Source organism: Bos taurus, chromosome 10, assembly GCF_002263795.3.
Source record: "Bos taurus isolate L1 Dominette 01449 registration number 42190680 breed Hereford chromosome 10, ARS-UCD2.0, whole genome shotgun sequence".
In the NCBI taxonomy this organism is placed as follows: Eukaryota; Metazoa; Chordata; class Mammalia; order Artiodactyla; family Bovidae; genus Bos; species Bos taurus.
The window spans coordinates 3,620,688-3,641,266 of record NC_037337.1 but is presented as its reverse complement, the minus strand read 5'-3'; the positions used below and the strand labels follow the sequence as shown (position 1 = coordinate 3,641,266).

Here is a 20,579-nt window from a genome sequence, read left to right as displayed (position 1 = left end):
AAACAAATGAGAAGAGGAGAATGTTTGAAAGGTTTTCTAAGTCTACTCACTCCTGGAGACTATACAAAATTTCAACTTACATGATTAAACCCTATCTGCAGTGAAATCCAGTATTTTTAACTTCCTGCAGATAGCTAGTCCCTTTTTAATAGTGTAGTTACAGCAAAGAAAAACATGACAGAGGTTATTATTTTAATGTAAATGTTTTAAATTTTAGTAAATTTAATTTTTATTTTTTAGTAAATTTTTTACTAAATATTTTATTATTTAGTAAATTTAAATTTTAGTAAATATTTTAAATTTTAAAAATTTTGAAGAAAAGCAGGTTTTTTTTTTTTTCCTGAAAAGAAACAATATTTAGTGGAACAAACATACTCATACTTTAAGCTTGTGTGATAATTTGTCATTTTCATTATTATTCATTAGCAGTTGGATGACATAACCCTCCCCTTGTAAGAAAAGAACACAGCAGAATCATTTGCATTTTCTTTGATGTCTGCCTTAAAAACATTTTTTCTTATTTTTTAAATAGCAATGAGATTCAGGCCAAACTTATTGTTAGTCAGATATGATGTCCTCTATTAAGAAATTGCTTGAACCCTTTTTGAGTATTTTCTACCTCAAAGATGAGGGTATTTTAAGAAGACTTTTGATTTCTTTGAGAGCTGGACAGTTGTGTATATGATGCCAGACGTTCCAAGGAGGAGGTTACAGAAAGACAGGAGCAGGGGACACCTAGAAAGTTCCCAGTCACTCTCCAGGCAGGCAGTCTAGAAGTCATGGAGGAGAAAGTCATCTACATTTTCTTTGAGGAACAGAGCAGTGTTGTTTTTTAATTGTAAATTTCAGTGTTACATACAGTTGTGGACAAATTTTTTTCCTTTTGGCGAAATAACTCCTTGTAATTTTCAAATTTTACTTCAAGAAAAATGGTGGACAGAATCTCCTGTATTGGCCCTTTGTAACGACGATATTGTTGACAATGTTTAGCTTGGATTCTGATGTAATCCTCACATCATATATTTTAAATGTGATGTGTTTTGTATGGAAAGATAGCAGTTTCTTTCTTCATTAAATTCTATGTTTACCTCTAGTAATAGTCATTTTTGTTCATATCCACTCCTTTCATCAATATACCATGGGTATTTAAAATTTTTTTTCAAGATTTTAAGTGGTACATATTCCTATGAATTGATAATTTGTTTCTCTTAAATCCAGTCTTTAAAATATTTTAAATATATTTGTAAATAAGTATATAAACTTGGATTGACTGGAGAAGTGGTGAATAAGACTGTACATAGAGACCAATTTATAAAGTTTAAAATTATTTTCATTAAATTTTTTAAAAAAATTAGGAAATGAACTATCTCTTAATGTTCTAAATAATTTAATTTGTTACTGAAGAACTTCTTTCTTCTTGGCTAAATTTTGAAAACTTATAACCATCAGCCAATGCAGTGTCTTGTTTTGATATTCTGCTCTTAAACACATTTTGTTATTGAATGAGATATTTTTGAAAGCTGGCTTCTCTTGTTTTCTTTTGACTGACTTTTAAGTTGCTTAATTGCAATATGTGTTTTGTCTCACAGTGATTCTCAATAGTATGGTCCCTGAAAAAAAAGAGATAATTTTTCTTTGCAAAGAGCCAAATTTTGAAAAGCTCATCTGGAAATTTTCAAATATACATGAAATACAAAAGAACAATGACTATCTTTTTGCCTGTCACTCAGTTTCATCATTTATCAAGATTCTGCCCCATTTGCCTTTTGTTTTCCTTTGCTGAAGTTTTTAAAAACAAATGTCACACACTGTGTTGTTTCACTTCTGCATACGTAAGTATCCTTCCCTGAAAAATATAGACCACAATCTTACCATAGTTATCATAACTTCTTGATAACTTCTGATAACTACTCTACTATCAAATGTCTCCAGTTCTCATTGAAGGTCATCTTACAGTTGGTCTGGTTGAGTCAGGACCCAAACAAGGTTCACATATTAATTTAGTTGATCTCTTTTTCTTAAATTTCTTTCAATTTGGTGTAGTCTTATTCCTCCTGCCTTTTTATTTTCTGCAGGTGATGTGTTGCAGAAACTGAGTTAGTCATTCCTTAGAATGTTTTCTTTCTTGGGTTTGTCTGTTGGCTTCCTTGTGGTGCTATTTAACTTGATTTTCTATTCCTCTCTTGCCAGTAAATGAGAGATGTCTATAGGCTTGATTTTATTCTGGTTCACTTGTTTCCTAAAAATACTTCATAGGCAGGGCTATGTGCTTTGTGTTGTGTCCCACCATGAAAGACACACAGTGTCTGGTTTTCTCACTTCTAAGGATGCTAAGATTGATCACTGGTTCAGGTGGTAACATTGGTCCCTCCATTGTAATTCTCCCCATCCTTCTATTTAATGTCTCTGTCCACTGGTGACTGTTGCAAGGGGTTGCACAAGGGTGCTTTTTTTTTTTTATGAAAAATTATAACAAAGACTTTACTTTTAGCGATTTCATAAATACCAGACAAGAAACTGGACGGTTTGTGAGGAAACTGAGAAAAATTTTTCCATAGAGTAAACTTATAAATTCCCTTTTGGCTCTGTTTTCCGATCCTCCTTCACTGTGTTGTGGAGAGACTGAGTTCTTCCAGGTTTTTGGCTAGCGGGGTGGTCTCCAGATCAACTGGGCTCTCCAGGTAAGTGGTTCCTGCACAGCGCTTTCCAGTCACTGGATCTACGACTTGTCCAACTTTGAAAACGATCTCAGCCAGTTCGTGCTTCACATGCTTTGTTCTTGGGACAGGGAGCGCCTTGAGAAGCACAATATCCCCAACGGTGCACTGCTGGAGAGCATCGTGGGCAAAGTAGGTTTTTTGCTTATTAAAATACTTTAATAAATAGGGATCCAGAACAAGTCTGGTCACTCTCACTTTAGCAGTTTTTTGCATTGCTGTCCCAATCACCTTACCCACAATCCATTTGGCATGGACAGATGAACGAACTACGGACATGATGTGGCTTTGGTCACCTCGCCTTGAGGGCTCCCACGCTGCGCGCTCCGGGACTGGCAAACAACCCACCTCAGAACTCTACAGTTTCGGCGTACGCCCGGCAGAGGGCTTACCGGAGCGTGATGGCGTCACGTCGTATGCAGGTCGCTCCGCCCCCAAGGGTGCTTTTCTAGTTCTATTTTTCCTTTCATATCAATTATCTTAAATTATTCAGTAAAGAATAACTTTTCTCTTGGTTACCCTAACATATAATTTCTTCTAGGAAATGTGGAATACATGTTTAATTTTTTAATTGAAAATATTTGCTCCTTTAGCCCCAGGTCCATTTGCTGCTATTTCCCTGTGGAACCCACAACTGGCCATTAGCCAAAGTAATCAATCTCCCTTTGTCTGTAGACCTGGCCAGTGAACACTTGATTAGTGCATAGTGTGGATTTCTGAGTTTAGTAGATTAAATCTAGCCCTCAGAAACCTTTCATAAAAGCTTTCTGAAATTATGCTCAGAATTATGCTCCAAGTCAGATTGCAAAACTGAAGGAGTTTGGAGATTGCTCAGCCAGTGATGGAAGGTTTGTTTTCGGGGTTTCTGGTGAACATGCTATGTGAAGGGTTGAAAGTCTGTGTCAGTGTCCCTTCGTAGTATTGACACATCTTGAAACCACAGATGTACTTATCATTTGACTTATATTCTCTCTCACTAGACTGTAATGTCAGAGGACCAACTGGGTGGGTTTGGCCACCCAATATAGGAAGATAGAACTTACCTGGTTTTAAGAGATAGAAGTTCAACTCAAACTACAGTTGGCCCTTGAACAAAATGAGGGTTAGGCAGTGCTGACCCTCCATGCAGTCAAAAATCCTGAAAAAATCTGCTTGTTAGTGGACAGGTGCGGTTCAACTTGCATTGGTAAAGGGTTGACTTAATGTGTGACACAAGGATGAATTGTTTGAAAGGTTATGGGGGTAGCTCACAGGGCTGAAGGACAAGTTATAGAATGTTCAGCTGCTCTAGGAATTTCAAGCACTTCAGTTGTACTTGAGTGTCTTCAACACTCTCTTTTCTTTTTGCCTGTAGTTGACAGCTTTATTCTCTCAAATACTCCCATGTGATGGTGGCCATGGCTGTGAGTCACACCAGAAGCTGTGTCTTTCTAATATCAGGCTCTGATTGGTCCTTCAAGAAGCTGTGTCTTTCTAAAATCAGGCTCTGATGGGTCCCTCTGAGATGTGCTCATCTCTGGATCAATTACTGTTCCCAGGGGAAGTGGGTGCTTTGGTTGGCCTACTTGGGGTCAAGTGTCCTGCTCTGTATTCATGAGTGGGGAGAGCAGTAATAGTTTCTGTCATTCAAATGATCAAGTAGAAGTGAAGCACTTCCCCATAGAAACAGGGAGGTGCTGTTATTCATAAAATGAAAGATATGTGCTTTGTAGGCAAAATGGATGTCTACTATACATTTGTATCTCTAGCACCCAAAAAAGTATATTGGATATAACAAAATGTTGTAGAAGAACAAATGGAATCAAGGAAGGCTAATAACTTTCATTCAATGCATTATTAGGTTTGTAGATTCCATTAGATACATCATACTCCATAAAATCACAAAGATTTTATTTGCTCTTTGGGTTATCTGATCCTCAAAACATTTTACTTAACATTGCTGCATTTTAATTAAAAAAAAAAAAAAACACTTTGCTCTAGCCTTCATGAATTATCTAAAGTAATGGTGAATTCTCAAAGTTAAACCTTTATAATGACATAAATAATTTCTTTAGTACTAAAAATAGTGAGTCATCAGGACCTACAAATCTCAGCATATGTTCAAGTGCTGGATCCTTTCATGTTGGTTCTGGTACCCACCACTATTCTGTGCTTCAACATGAGAGCTGATAAACAGAGAGAGTGAGCCAAACAAACTTTTATTTTCAAATTTATTTACCAAGTGATGCTTTTTTATTCCAGCAAATAGATATTTATCTTTTTTTTCCTGGGAAAATGAAAGGCCGCATAGTTTTTAATCATCATTTTCTGATTTTGTATTATATATATGAGTTAGTGTAGACTGAGAATTAAGACTCCCTGATACCTACTGCTTCAGACTTGACCTAAGTTTATCTATTAATAGTAAGGAATTATGACTCTAAATTCATTCTTCATGTGTGGGTTCATTCAGATCATTTAAAATCATAGGACTCCCTAGGAAGAAAGCAACAATTATTAGTGGCAGAAAAGTATAACATTCTTCGTTTCCTAAATTAATGAAATCTTTAAGCAACTGAATACAATCTTTTTTTCTTATTAGTAAATGTGTCATAAAATATTTCACACAAAAATTGCAGTCTTTTCGCCTTGAGTAATTATTCAATTTTTAAATTGGACTCCTTATAATCACCATAAATATATGAATTTGGAATTATCTTAAAAATAAAATATTTAGATGTCTTTAACATTTCATTCCCGTAACTCTTTTTGATGTGTACTGTAAAAGGGAAGTTCACATTTAAAGGTAACAAAGTGTTGAATTTATCGTCCCCTCTCTCCCATTATGGTAAATGTTCATCAAGTTGATAATGAAATCTGCAGTAATATCACGTTGTTTTGATGGCTTTAGATGCAGGAGAATTTGGAAGCCAATATGCAGTTCATTTAACTTGTGCCCAAGCCATCTGCTTATCTGCACCACTCAGCCAGCCAGCTTGCTTCTTTTCTCCTAGCATCTACAGAGCTGATTAACCTGGATGAAGATTCCTGGCAGCCTCAATTCACTTCCTGAATCTTCCACACCATCCAGAATTCCCTGGTGGAGGTTGGCAGGATATTTGGAAAGGCAAAGAGGCTCTTTTGGCTTGAGATGTAGTGTAGATATAAAATGTCAGCTGCTGAACCATTGCTGGGGAGAATGACTTCAGGGTTCAAGGCTTGTTAGAAGTAAGTTTCAAGTTACCAGCCAACTTTAATAAAGAATCACCAAGAAGGGGAATATTTTGGTCGTGATAGTCTCATCTCTTTGTTTTATAGCAGTAGGAATGGTGTAGTTCAACTAAATTTAATGTGCCAACAAATTATTTATCAAAGTCACTTGGAGGATAAGACAGGTGACTTTTTCTTTTCCTTCCTTCCTGACCTATATTAAAAATGACCTTGCACTACAAGTCTTATTCTCTTGGAGGTGGGGGCTGTACTCTTTAATACACCCAGGGATCTCATTATATTAAGATCCATTATAGAGGGTCAGCCAGGGCAGCAGTGTTATTTGGGCTAGTGACACCAAATCTCCTCTAAGGGAACCACAGAGTATTTGGCTGTCCATTTGTACCATGAATATGACTCAAGGATCTGTCCTGCCTTTCTCCCTCGTGAATGTGGTTTTAGTCACCTTGTCCATTTGACCTTTGACTGTGCAACTGCCAGAAACTGTCCAGTTTGAAGAGTATGAAAACTGATGTTAGAATACAGGACTGTAAATCAGAGAAGAAAAATCCCTATGCCAACAGCCCATACGCAGCAGAAAATTTTCTTGCCATATTGCCATGCTGATGCTGAGCATCCAGACCACAGTGCACACCCACCCATCACTGGGTCATCAATCAGAATAATTCACGGCAGTCATATGTTGCCTTGAGTACAGCCCGACAGCATTTTCTTTTTATTATTTGGCATAGGGTTTCTTTAATGGCAATTGTGGAGAAAATATTTTCTGTTCTTTCTTTTTTTAATGTTCTTTTTTTAAATTATTATTATTATTTTTACTTTACAATATTATATTGGTTTTGCCATACATCAACATGCATCCGCCATGGGTATACATGTGTTCCCCATCCTAAACCCCCCTCCCACCTCCCTCCCCATACCATCCCTCTGGGTCATCCTTTTTCTGATGAAAGTTCCCAATATAAATAAGAAGGAAGATTTTTAAAAAGGCAGATCTAAGAGTACTATATGTAAAGACAGAGGGATGGTTTAATGATAAATGCCCAAACACTTACTGAGGGTGAAGGCATTCCATCAGACATGACAGGCCCCATCCTCAAACTAAATTGTATGGATTTCACTGACATTCCTCGCACCTCTGCCCTGGACTGACTTTCTCAAAACTGGGAAGTCAGTCATGCCTGTCATCGGTGCCTCCCAGCTTTCTTGTTTGGCCCTATGTCTGTCTTCCTGGTTTCTCTCATGGGCACCCAGAGCCCTCCCACTGCAGGGCCCCTCAGAGTCTTGCTCCCTTGGCTGCTCTTTTTACTGCAGCACAGCCCTCCCTCAATTCTCCTTAGTCCTATGCTTTGTCCCAAAAGCACCACTGAAACTGTACAACTGACTAGCAAGAACTGTGGAGTGTTAGGGAGAGAAGTCTACTGATCTATGTCTTTTTCGGAGGACCACAAGAGGCCACTGGTGCTGATGCTATGAAAGGACACGTGAATGGTGGCATATCCCAGTTTTCACCTCTCCTTAGTCCAAGATAATTAGGCTGAAAATTTGATATTGATGCTTGTTAACTATACTCCTTTGCTTCTAAGAGTGTGGTTCACTGACTCGAGGCATTGACCTCACCTGGGAACTTATTAGAACTGAACAACCTCAAGCCCTAACCCAAACTTACTGAATCAGAATCTGCTTTTTAACCAGAAGCCCCAGGTAGTGATTTCTCACATTAATATTTGAGAGAAATTGATCTATTCCATACCAAGTTTCCGTGAAAATAAGTGCTATGTTGTGTCAGGTTTCTGGTGAAAATAGAAAATAAGGATCCTGACATGGGTAAACGTGTGAAAAGCTTCATTATTGAAACGTGAGTTACTGGGATCCACCCTCAGTTTCTGATTTAGGTCTAGAGGCCCCCTGAGAATTTTCATTAATAAAAAGTCCCCAGGGTTTCCCTGGTGGCTCAGTGTTAAAGAATCTGCCTGCCAATGCAGGAGTCACAGGTTTGAACCCTGATTCGGGAAGATCCTATATGCCTCAGAGCAAATAAGCCTGTGCACCACAGCTACTGAGCTTGCGCTATAGAGCCCGTGCTCCACAAGAGAAGCCACTGCAGTGAGACACCCCTGCACTGCAACAAAGAGTAGCTTGCATTTGCTGCAACTAGAAAAAAGCCCATGCAGCAATGAAGACCCAGCACAGCCAAAAATAAATTAAAAAAAATAATTTAAAAAATGTTCCCAGCTGATGCTGATCCTGCTGGTCCAGAGATAACACTTTAAGAACCAGTGATGCATAGTGATAGCAATAGAAACAATCTGTGTTGGTTGGAGTCCTGGACAGGAACTTCATGGCAGGATCTCTGTTACGTCTTTATACATACAACAAGGACACTGTTACTTAGAAGCCTTGTCTCAGAGCTTTAGGGCTGTCTTTACCATTGCCTGTCTGGGTGACCTTGTACAGGTCACACTGACTCTCTTGACTTCAACTTCTGTATCTGACAAAATAAAGAGTGGCTTAGATGCTGTATATCATATCCACAATTTCTAAAATACTATGCTATGTCATTTTGTTGTGTGTGTGGCTCCTTGAGATCTAACTCAGAGAAGTAATTCTAAGTGGAGGATCTCAGACCCAGGAGATGCAAAGGGGCACAAGCCATGATTAGAGTTAGTTGGGGATTATTTGAGACATCAGTCATTTCTCTCAAAGTTGGCCAACATTGTACCTGCAGGCACTCATCTTTCCTAACAATTTATTACCCCTGGGACTACTTTCTTTTCTGGGGGATTGCAAAAAATTCAAAGTCCAAATTTTCAGCATTGTGAACTATCTCAGAACCAAAGGATAGAGCAGTCTCAATATATTTGGAACCCAGCTCGGTAGTTTTAATATTTTGGATTTCTGCCAAATGGGCAAAATGTATTCTCAGTGAACACACAGCTGTAATTAACAAATGACCACACTGTTTCCATAGATTGGATGTTAACATCTAGGAATAAATACACTCAGGAATTTGGTCTTTCTATTGGTATTTGGGCAGTATTAAAAGCTGAATCTATGTTCTAATGAAATTTTACTTCTGTTGTGTAAGTAAATGGGTCAAGTATCAGGCATGATGATAGTAGCATCTGATCATTGGTGTCAAAGCTCATACATGTTTAAGTACCATCCCCATGTTAACCTGAAATGTTACCAGTTCTCTTGTGAAGGAGATAACCCTTCAGAGAAAGGAGACCTTAAGGGTCAGTTTATACATCCAGAGTTAGAATTGGGGGTCGAGGTAGACAGTGTTATATCAGAATATGCTGAGGAGCAAGCAGAGACTTGTGGATTTGTCACGGTGAGAATCTAGTTACCATAGATGATGCCTCAAGCATAAGGAGCAACAGTGAGAAACAAAACGTGGAGTTGGTGGTTGTTGAATAGCTTGTAGGAGCATATTGTCACTTGGGTTTCTGATAATTGCTTCTCATATATGTGCCTTGAATTCTCTTTCTGTTCTCCTTCTTGGTATAGTTTCATACATGAAAGAATTTCTCTTGAGATGGCTTTAAAAAACTAACTAAAAATATCCTAGAAGATGAGAAAATACTTCAAGTTTCTGAGGTTTGTTTTATATTTTAAAACTTAAATTAAAAAGCATGGAGACCCTGATCTAGCACAAGATACAACATGAGGGCTGGCAGTTACCACCTTCTGAAGTGTGTAGGAAAGTTGGAGTGGGTAATCAAATAGAGTCAGTAACTGAGATGGTCTCACATAGCTCCTGGGACTTCTGCCTTCCTCCTTGGCCCTCTCACCAAACCCCTGTTGCTTTGCTTTCCCACTAATAATGACAATTCTCTCTCCTACTTTTTTGTTACTAATATTTCTTTTTTAAAATGAAAAAAATATTTATGTGTTTATTTGTGCCAGGTCTTAGTTGTGGCATGCAGGATCTTCAGTCTTCATTAAGGCATGAAGGATCTTTCTTGTTGCACATGCAAATTCCTAGTTGCAAAATGTGGGATCTAGTTCCCTGACCAGGGGTCCAACCCAGGCCCCCTTCATTGTTAGCATGTAGTATTAGCCACTGGACCACCGGGGAAGTCCCCCAAATTTCTTAATTCATAAGAAATTTTCTCATTTTATGTGTGTATGCTCCGTCATGTATGACTCTTTTGAGACCCCATGGACTGTAGCCTTCCAGCCTCCTCTATCCATGGGATTTCCCAGGTAAGAATACTGGAATGGGTTGCCATTTCTTTCTCCAAGGGATCTTCCTGACCCAGAGATCGAACCCAGGTCTCCTGCATTGACAAGTGGACTCTTTACCAATGAGCCACCAGGGAAACCCTCCATTTGTGTTTTGATAATCCCATATCTTTTCTTACTGTTTGCTCCATATTCATCTTGTATTTTCCCTGCCCTGTACCCAAAATCAGTCTTTTCTTTAAGGATCCCTAATTCCTTTTAATAGAAAACCAGGATCTGAACAACAGTCTTTTGATGATTTTTAGTCTTAGTTTATACCATTGTTGCTCTAAATATCCCTTGATCTAACTCTTCGCACATATCTGTGATTATTCTTTATGATAAATACCTAGAAGTAGGATTCTTGTCTTAAAGGAAATGTTAGGCATTTTAGGCTTTCAAAATGTCGAATTGTATTCTAGAAAGATTGTATCCAATTATACGGCCATGAAGCGTATATAAATTTCTAGTTTTGGATTTTGAACACCCAACTTACTTCATTTCCCTGCCAAGTGAGCTCATCGTCATTGCCAGCACACTCACTCACACACACCTCTCACCTCTATCACTGTAGGGACCTTGTAACTAGTCTCCTCTTCTGGTCCCACAATCTCCATCCTTTAGTGAAAAGTCAGAACAATGTTTTAAAAGACAATATATATATATATATATATATATATATATATATATATAGAGAGAGAGAGAGAGAGAGAGAGAGAGAGAGAGAGAGGCTATGTTGTGTTTCTGCTATAAAACCTCTTAAGAGTATACAGAGAGTTAATCAATGTGATACACCACATTAACAAATTGAAAGATAAAAACCATATGATTATTTCAATAGATGCAGAGAAAGCCTTTGACAAAATCCAGCATCCATTTATGATAAACCGCCCCCCCCCCCCCAGAAAGCAGGTATAGAAGGAACATACCTCAACATAATAAAAGCCATAAATGATAAACTCACAGCAAACATTATCCTCAATGGTGAAAAATTGAAAGCATTTCCCCAAAAGTCAGGAACAAGACAAGGATGCCCACTTTCACCACTACTGTTCAACATAGTTTTGGAAGTTTAGGCACAGAAATCAGAGAAGAAAAAGAAATAAAAGGAATCCAGATTGGAAAAGAAGTAAAACTCTCACTGTTTGCAGATGATGTGATCCTCTACATAGAAACCCCTAAAGACTCCACCAGAAAATTACTAAAGCTAATCAATGAATATAGTAAAGTTGCTGGTTATAAAATTAACACACAGAAATCCCCTGCATTCCTATACACTAACAATGAGAAAACAGAAAGAGAAATTAAGGAAATAATTCCATTCACCATTGCAACAAAAAGAATAAAATACTTAGGAATAAATCTAACCTAAAGAAACAAAAGACCTATATATAGAAAACTATAAAGCACTGATGAAAGAAATCAAAGATGACACAAATAGATGGAGAAATATACCATGTTCATGGATTATAAGAATCAATATAGTGAAAATGAGTATATTACCCAAAGCAATCTATAGATTCAATGCAATCCCTATCAAGCTGCCAATGGTATTTTTCAGAGGACTAGAACAAATAATTTCACAGTTTGTATGGAAATACAAAAACCTTGAATAGCCAAAGAAATCTTGAGAAAGAAGAATGGAATTGGAGGAATCAACCTGCCTGACTTCAGACTATACTACAAAGCAACAGTCATCAAGACAGTATGGTACTGGCATACCATATTGAAGACAGAAACATAGATCAATGGAACTAAATAGAAAGCCCAAAGATAAATCCATGCACCTTTGGACACCTTATCTTTGACAAGGGAGGCAAGAATATACAGTGGAGAAAAGACAAGCTCTTTAAAAAGTAGTGCTGGGAAAACTGGTCAACCACTTGTAAAAGAATAAAACTAGAACACTTTCTAACACCATACACAAAAATAAACTCAAAATGGATTAAAGATCTAAATGTAAGACCAGAAACTATAAAACTCCTAGAAGAAAACATAACCAAACACTCTCTGACGTAAACCATAGCAGGATCCTCTATGACCCACCTCCCAGAGTAATGGAAGTAAAAGCAAAAATAAACAAATGGGACCTAATTAAACTTAAAAGCTTCCATGTCCTGGCTATTATAAACAGTGCTGTGATGAACATTGGGGTACATGTGTCTCTTTCAATTCTGGTTTCCTTGGTGTGTATGCCCAGCAGTGGGATTGCTGGGTCATAAGGCAGTTCTACAGATGTCCATTAGCAGATGAATGGATAAGAAAGCTGTGGTACATATACACAATGGAGTATTACTCAGCCATTAAAAGAATACATTTGAATCAGTTCTAATGAGGTGGATAAAACTGAAGCCTATTATACAGAGTGAAGTAAGCCAGAAAGAAAAACACCAATACAGCATACTAATACATATATATGGAATTTAGAAAGATGGTAATGATAACCCTGTATGCAAGACAGCAAAAGAGACACAGATGTATAGAACAGTCTTTTGGACTCTGTGGGAGAGGGAGAGGGTGGGATGATTTGGGAGAATGGCATTGAAACATGTATAATATCATATAAGAAATGAGTCGCCAGTCCACATTTGATGCAGGATACAGGATGCTTGGGGCTGGTGCACTGGGATGACCCAGAGGGATGGTATGGGGATGGAGGTGGGAGGGGGGATCAGGATGGGGAACAGTGTACACCTGTGGCAGATTCATGTTGATGTATGGCAAAACCAATACAATATTGTAAAGTAATTAGCCTCCAATTAAAATAAATAAATTTAAATTAAAAAAAGGAAAAAATAAAAGAAAAAAAACCTTAAAAGCTTTTATACAATGAAGGAAACTATAAGCAAGGTGAAAAGACAGCCTTCAGAATGGGAGAAAATACTAGCAAATGAAGCAACTGACAAAGAATTAATCTCAAAAATATGCAAGCAACTCCTGCTGCTGAATTCCAGAAAAATAAGCAACCCAATCAAAAAATGGGCCAAAGAACTAAACAGACATTTCTCCAAAGAAGACATACAGATGGCTAACAAACACATGAAAAGATGCTCAACATCACTCATTATCAGAGAAATGCAAATCAAAACCACAGTGAGGTACCATCTCATACCGGTCAGAATGGCTGCTATCCTAAAGTCTACAAACAATAAATGCTGGAGAGGGTGTGGAGAAAAGGGAACCCTTTCACACTGTTGGTGGGAATGCAAACTAGTACAGCCAGTATGGATAACAGTGTGGAGATTCCTTAAAAACTGGAAATAGAACTGCCTTATGATCCAGCAATCCCACTGCTGGGCATACACACTGAGGAAACCAGAATTGAAAGAGACACATGTACCCCAATGTTCATTGCAGCACTGTTTACAATACCTAGGGCATGGAAGCAACCTAGCTGTCCATCAGTAGATGAATGGATAAGAAAGCAGTGGTACATATACACAATGGAATATCACTCAGCTATTAAAAAGAGTGCGTTTGAATCAGTTCTAATGAGGTGGATGCAACTGGAGCCTATTATACAGAGCGAAGTAAGTCAGAAAGAAAAACATCAATACAGTATATTAACGCATATATATGGAAATTAGAAAGATGGTAATGATGACCCTATATGCGAGACAGCAAAAGAGACACAGATATAAAGAGCAGAATTTTGGACTCTGTGGGAGAAGGCGAGGGTGGGATGATTTGAGAGAATAGCATTGAAACATGTATATTATCATATGTGAAATAGATTGCCAGTCCAGGTTCAATGCGTGAGGCAGGGTGCTCAAGGCTAGTGCACTGGGATGACCCTGAGGAATGGGATAGGGAGGGAGGTGGGAGGCAGGGTCAGGTTGGGGAACACATGTACACCCGTGGCTGATTCGTGTCAATGTATGACAAAAACCACTACAATATTTTAAGTAATTAGCCTGCAATTAAAAAAAAAGAATCACATAAAAAGAGTGTACAGAGAGTAAAGTATAAGATCTTTGATGTGGACATAAGGCCGTGGTTTTGGGTCCTGTTTGCCTCTCTTGTCTCCTGCTATGCCTCATCGCCCTCACTTGGTAAGTACATTGGGAAAGCATTGGACTTCTTTATGTTTGTCCAATACGCTAACCTGTTTCCTGCTTCATGGCTTTTATATGAATTCTTTCCATTGCCTTGGAGAAGGAAATGACAACTACTGCCAGTACTCTTTCCTGTAAAATCCCATGGATGGAGGAGCCTAGGAGGCTATAGTCCATGCGGTAACAAAAGAGTCAGACACGATTAAGCAACTTCACTTCACTTCACTTCACTTCTCTACTGCCTGGAAATCTTTAAGTTCAGTTCAGTTCAGTTCAGTTAAGTCACTCAGTCGTGTCCAACTCTTTGCAACCCCATGAATTGCAGCACTCCAGGCTTCCCTGTCTATCACCAACTCCCGGAGTTCACTCAAACTCATGTCCATCGAGTCGGTGATGTCATCCAGCCATCTCATCCTCTGTCGTCCCCTTCTCCTCCTGCCCCCAATCCCTCCCACCATCAGAGTCTTTTCCAGTGAGTCAACTCTTCACATGAGGTGGCCAAAGTACTGGAGTTTCAGCTTTATCATCATTCCTTCCAAAGAAATGATCTCCTTTAGAATGGACTGGTTGGATCTCCTTTCAGTCCAAGGGACTCTCAAGAATCTTCTCCAACACCACAGTTCAAAAGCATCAATTCTTCGGTGCTCAGCTTTCTTCACAGTTCAACTTTCACATCCATACATGACTACTTGAAAAACCATAGCCTTGACTAGAAGGACCTTTGTTGGCAAAGTAATGTCTCTGCTTTTGAATATGCTATCTAGGTTGGTCATAACTTTCATTCCAAGGAGTAAGTGTCTTTTAATTTCATGGCTGCAGTCACCATCTGCAGTGATTTTGGAGCCCCCCAAAATAAAGTCTGACACTGTTTCCACTGTTTCCCCATCTATTTGCCATGAAACGATGGGACCAGATGCCATGATCTTCTTTTTCTGAATGTTGATTTTTAAGCCAACTTTTTCACTCTCCTCTTTTACTTTCATCAAGAGGCTTTTTAGTTCCTCTTCACTTTCTGCCATAAGGGTGGTGGTGTCTTCTGCATATCTGAGGTTATTGATATTTCTCCCGGCAATCTTGATTCCAGCTTGTGCTTCTTCAAGCCCAGCGTTTCTCATGATGTACTCTGCATATAAGTTAAATAAGCAGGGAGACAATATACAGCCTTGACGTACTCCTTTTCCTATTTGGAACCAATCTGTTGTTCCATGTCCAGTTCTAACTGTTGCTTCCTGACCTGCATATAGGTTTCTCAAGAGGCCGGTCATATGGTCTGGTATTCCCATCTCCTTCAGAATTTTCCACAGTTTATTGTGATCCACACAGTCAAAGGCTTTGGTGTAGTCAATAAAGCAGAAATAGATGTTTTTCTGAAACTCTCTTGCTTTTTCCATGATCCAGCGGATGTTGGCAATTTGATCTCTGGTTCCTCTGCCTTTTCTAAAACCAGCTTGAACATCAGGAAGTTCACGGTTCACATATTGCTGAAGCCTGGCTTGGAGAATTTTGAGCATTACTTTACTAGCGTGTGAGATGAGTGCAGTTGCGCGATTGGAAATCTTTCCAACCGTCTAAAGAATAAATTTCCAGTAATTCTTCAAGTCTCAGTTTAAATCTCAAATTCTTCATCCCTACTATAATTCTATATGAATGTCCTTTCACAGTTTCTTATACATTATTTTAAAAGCACTTCTACAATTGTTTGATTATTTCATATACACCTCTCTAGTAGATTTTAGATCCATGAGAGCAAGAATGGTGTTCATGTTAATCAGAACCTAGCAGAGCTCGTGGCATTTAGTAGGAACTCAGCAATTATTTGTTGAATGAATATGTGACTCTTGTGTTGAATTCACTCTGTGAAACATGCTCCAGGAGAATATCTGCATTAAAGGAGGTGCTGCTGCTGCTGCAGCTGCTAAGTCGCTTCAGTCGTGTCCGACTCTGTGCGACCCCATAGACGGCAGCCCACCAGGCTCCCCTGTCTCTGGGATTCTCCAGACAAGAATACTGGAGTGGGTAAGGGAGGTGCTATAGAAGTTTAATTATTTATATTTAGAAGATTATTAATTGATATATTTGAGGAGTGAATGGTCTATCCATTCCCCCACTTAGAATATGCTTTGACTCAGGGGGAAAAAGTTATTTTTGCATGTAAGGATTAGAGCATTTATAATAAGATGGTTGGATGGCTTCACCTATTCAATGGACATGAACTTGGGCAAACTCCAGGAGCTGGTGAGGGACAGGGAAGCCTGGCATGCTGCAGTCCATGGAGTCATGAAGAATCAGACATGACTTGGTGACTGAAAAACAAAACACCTCTGGTTGATGCTGCTTTAGCCTTCAGAAAGATATCAGTTCACATTTGGCCTTCTATGAGAGGATGCATTTTCTGACAGGTTTTCTGTGGCAGACTGTTTTCTAAGGATGATCACAGCAGAATCTCCCCTCTCACATGGTCTTTATACAATATGACTTTGATACTCCTCACATTGAGAGATGGGGTTTGTTTATTCCTATAGAATTGGGCAGGTTACTTCAGTGGATTTGATACTATGTGACTCTGGAGGCTGGCTCACAAGGTGATAAGCTTCCATCTGCTTCCCTGGGGACCCTTGTCTTTGGGGGTCTGGGGCACCACTATGTAATAAAAGCAACACCTCTATGCCAGGCCACATGGGGAGGATGCAAGGGTGTGGCCCACAGCCCGGGTGAGTTCCCAGGTGACAGCCAGCTGATGCCATAGGAGTGAAGACACCTCCAAGTGATTCCTGCCTCCCACAGTCCCATCACCTCCAGTTCCTGAGTTTTGCCAGTTGAGGCTTCAGATATCATAGAGAAGAAACAAACTGCCCATTGTGCCTTTTCTGAACTTCTGACCCACAGAATCTGTAAACAGAATTAGATAGTGGTTTTTAAGTTGCCAAATGTTGGAGCAATTTATTTTGCAGCAATAAAAACTGAAAGAAACTTCAACATATGACTTTCAATTTTTCTTAGCGTGTCTCAGAAACACATTATTTCTATTTGAGAATAGAAGCCTGTTATTTAAATATGTCTTCCTTCTATTACTTATAAGATTGAAGACATATTTTTATAAGTATTAACCACTTGTATCTCTTTTCCTATTATCCTTTCCCTGTTTTTCATAAATTTTTCTTTTGAACTTTTAAGACTTCTTTTTGTATCAGGGATATAAAACTTCTTTTTCTCTTACATGTTTCAGATATTTTATTGTTACCTTCTTGGTCTATTAAGATGTTATTTACTTGTATTTATTCTTTAAAGTCAGGCTTGAATGTTTTTTAGATGTTGTTTCTGGTGAACTTGTGACCACTGAGTCATTGCTTCTCTAACCCCAAGCCAGTGTATTTAATTCCTAGTTTGTTGAAGGGTGCAGTGTTCCCTCAGCTAAGAAAATGATTCCCATAACACTTCTATTTTTCTCTCTCAATTTTTTTTTTTTAGATATAATTGACACATAGCACTGTACAAGTTTAAGGTGTACAGCATAACAATTTGATCTACCTACATCATGAAAACTGACTTCAGTAGGCTTAGTCATCATCCACCATCTCATATAGATACAACATTAAGGATATGGCAAAAGTTTTTTCCTTGTAACTAGACCTCTTAGATTTACTTTCTTGACAATTTCATGTATAACACAGAGCAGTATTAATTACATCTATTGTGTTGTACATCATATCTCCAGTACTTATATAGTCCATGGACTTCTCCAGGCCAGAATACTGGAGTGGGTAGCCTTTCCCTTCTCCAGGGGATCTTCTCAACCCAGGGATTGAACCCAGGTCTCCTGCATTGCAGGCAGATTCTTTACCAGCTGAGCCACAAGGGAAGCTTAAGAACACTGGAGTGGGTAGCTTATCCCTTCTCCAGTGGATCGAACTGGGGTCTCCTGCATTGCAGACAGATTCTTTACCAACTGAGCTATCAGGGAAGCCATGTATAACACAGAGCAGCGTTAATTACATCTATTATATTGTACATCACATCCCCAGTACTTATATATCTTAAATTTGGCATTTTGACTGTTCTTATCCACTCCCTCTATACACCCCCTTCCCCATCCCTGCCTCTGGTAACTACAAATCTGATTCTTTTTCTGAGTTTGTTTTTGAATATCATTTACCTACAATGCTATTTTAGCTCCTATCATACAACATAGCAATTGCATATTTCTACACATTTTAAAATGACCACCACAATCTAGTTTTAGTATATCACCATACAAAAAGATACTACATATTACCATATTCCCTACACTCTATGTTTCATACCCATGATTCATTTATTTTGCAACTAGATCTTTGTACTTCTTAACCTTCCTCACTTCTTTCTTTCCTCCCCTCCCCTCTCCCCTCTGGCAAACACCTCTTTGTTATCTGTATCTTTATCTCTGTTTGTTTTGTTATGTTTGTTGTTCATCTCTTTTGCTTTTTAGATTTCACAAAGAAGTGAAATCATAATGTTTGTCTTACTCTGACTTATTTCACTTAGCATAATGCCCTCTAGGTTCACCCATGCTGTTGCGAAGGCAAGATTTAATTTTTTATGGCTGAGTAACGTTCCATTGTATGTGTATGTACACACACACACACACACACACACACACACCAGCTTCATTATCCTTTCATTTATTGATGAGCACTCATGTTGCTTCCATATCTTGGCTATTATAAATAATGCTTCTATGTACATAGGGGTGCATGCTACTGCTTAGTCTCTTCAGTCGTGTCTGACTCTGTGCAACCCCATAGATGGCAGCTCACCAGGCTCCTCTGTCCCTGGGATTCTTTAGGCAAGAATACTGGAATGGGTTGCCATTTCCTTCTCCAATAAGGGTGCATACATCTTTTCAAATTAGTGGTTTTGCTTTCTTCAGAAGAACCAGGAGTGGTATTGTTGGTTTATATAGTAGGTCTAGTTTTAATTTTTTGAGGAATCTCCATACACTTTTCCATAGTTGTTGCATCAATTTACATTTTCACCAACAGTGCACAGGGGTCCCTTTTCTCTGTGTCCTCACTAACACTGGCTGTTTGTTTTTGATAATAGCCATTCTGACAGGTATGAAACGACACCTCCATTGTGGTTTCAATTTGCATTTCCCTGTTGATGAGTGATGTTGAGCATTTTTTTTCATGTGCATTTGACTATTTTATATCTTCTTTGGAAAAATGTCAATTCAGAACCTTTGCCTATTTTTCAATCTTTTTCTTTTTTTTGATATTGAGTTGAATGAGTTCTTTGTGCATTTTAAATATAAATATCAGATAAATTGTTTGCGAATATCTCCTCCAGTTTTGTTGGTATCCTTTTCCTTCTGTTGATAGCTTCATCATACAAAGTTTTTGATTTGATGTAGCCCCATTTGTTTATTTTTGCTTTTCTTTTCCTTGCCCAAAGAGACATCAAAAAAAATCTAAGAAGACTGACATCAAAGAGCATAGTGCCTGTTTTCTAATAAAAGTTGTATGATTTCAGATCTTATATTTGTCTTTAGTCTATTTTGAATTTATTTTTATGCAAGGCATGAGAGTGTAGTTAAGTCTGATTCTTTTGTATGTAGCTGTCCACTTTTCCTAACACCATTTGTTGAAGAGGCTGTCTTTTCTGCATTGTATATTGTTCCCTCCTTTGTCATAAATAAATTGCCCATTGGGTTTATTTCTGGGCTGTCTATCCTTTTCCATTGAGTCAGTGATGGAATTGGTGATGTCATCCAACCGACTCGATGGACACGAGTTTGGGAGTTTGGGTAAGCTCCAAAACTGGTGATGGGGAGGGAGGCCTGGTGTGCTACGGACCATGGGGTCGCAAAGAGTCAGACACGACTGAGTGACTGAACTGAACTGATCCTGTTCCATTGAACTATGTGATTGTTTTTGTGCATATACCATATTGTTTTGATGAACACAGATTTGGGGTAGTGGAACTTGGATTCCCTTACTCCTTGGGGATTACCTCTGCAGTTGCAATTATCCTCCCATTTGTGGATTGACCATCTGAGTTAGATATCTTGACTATACTGTGTCTCTACTCCTCCTACCCATCTCACTGTGATTATTTCTTTTTCTTTTTTAGCTGCAGAAGGAGATCTTGTCTGCTATTTTCCACTCTTTCTCATTAATAGTTACTCTGTAAATGTGTTTTGATGTGTCCATGGTGAGCTTAGGGTTTTGCTATTCTGCCATCTTGGCCACTCCCCACTTCTAATTTTTCTTAAAACCTTGTTATAATTTGGTTAAATGTATTTTCAAAAAGTTATATTGTAGTAAAGCTTATAGTTATTTTTAATATTGAGCTTCTTAATAGAAAAGTGATTTAGTATTTATTTCTATCT

The 20,579-nt window shown here is 38.4% G+C and overlaps 1 pseudogene; it reads right to left on the bottom strand.

The window, feature by feature from the left end:
- Positions 1–2,488: 2,488 nt before the first annotated feature.
- LOC781719 (mitochondrial ribosomal protein S17 pseudogene) lies at positions 2,489–3,082 on the bottom strand (annotated as a pseudogene).
- Between the last annotated feature and the right edge of the window lie 17,497 nt (positions 3,083–20,579).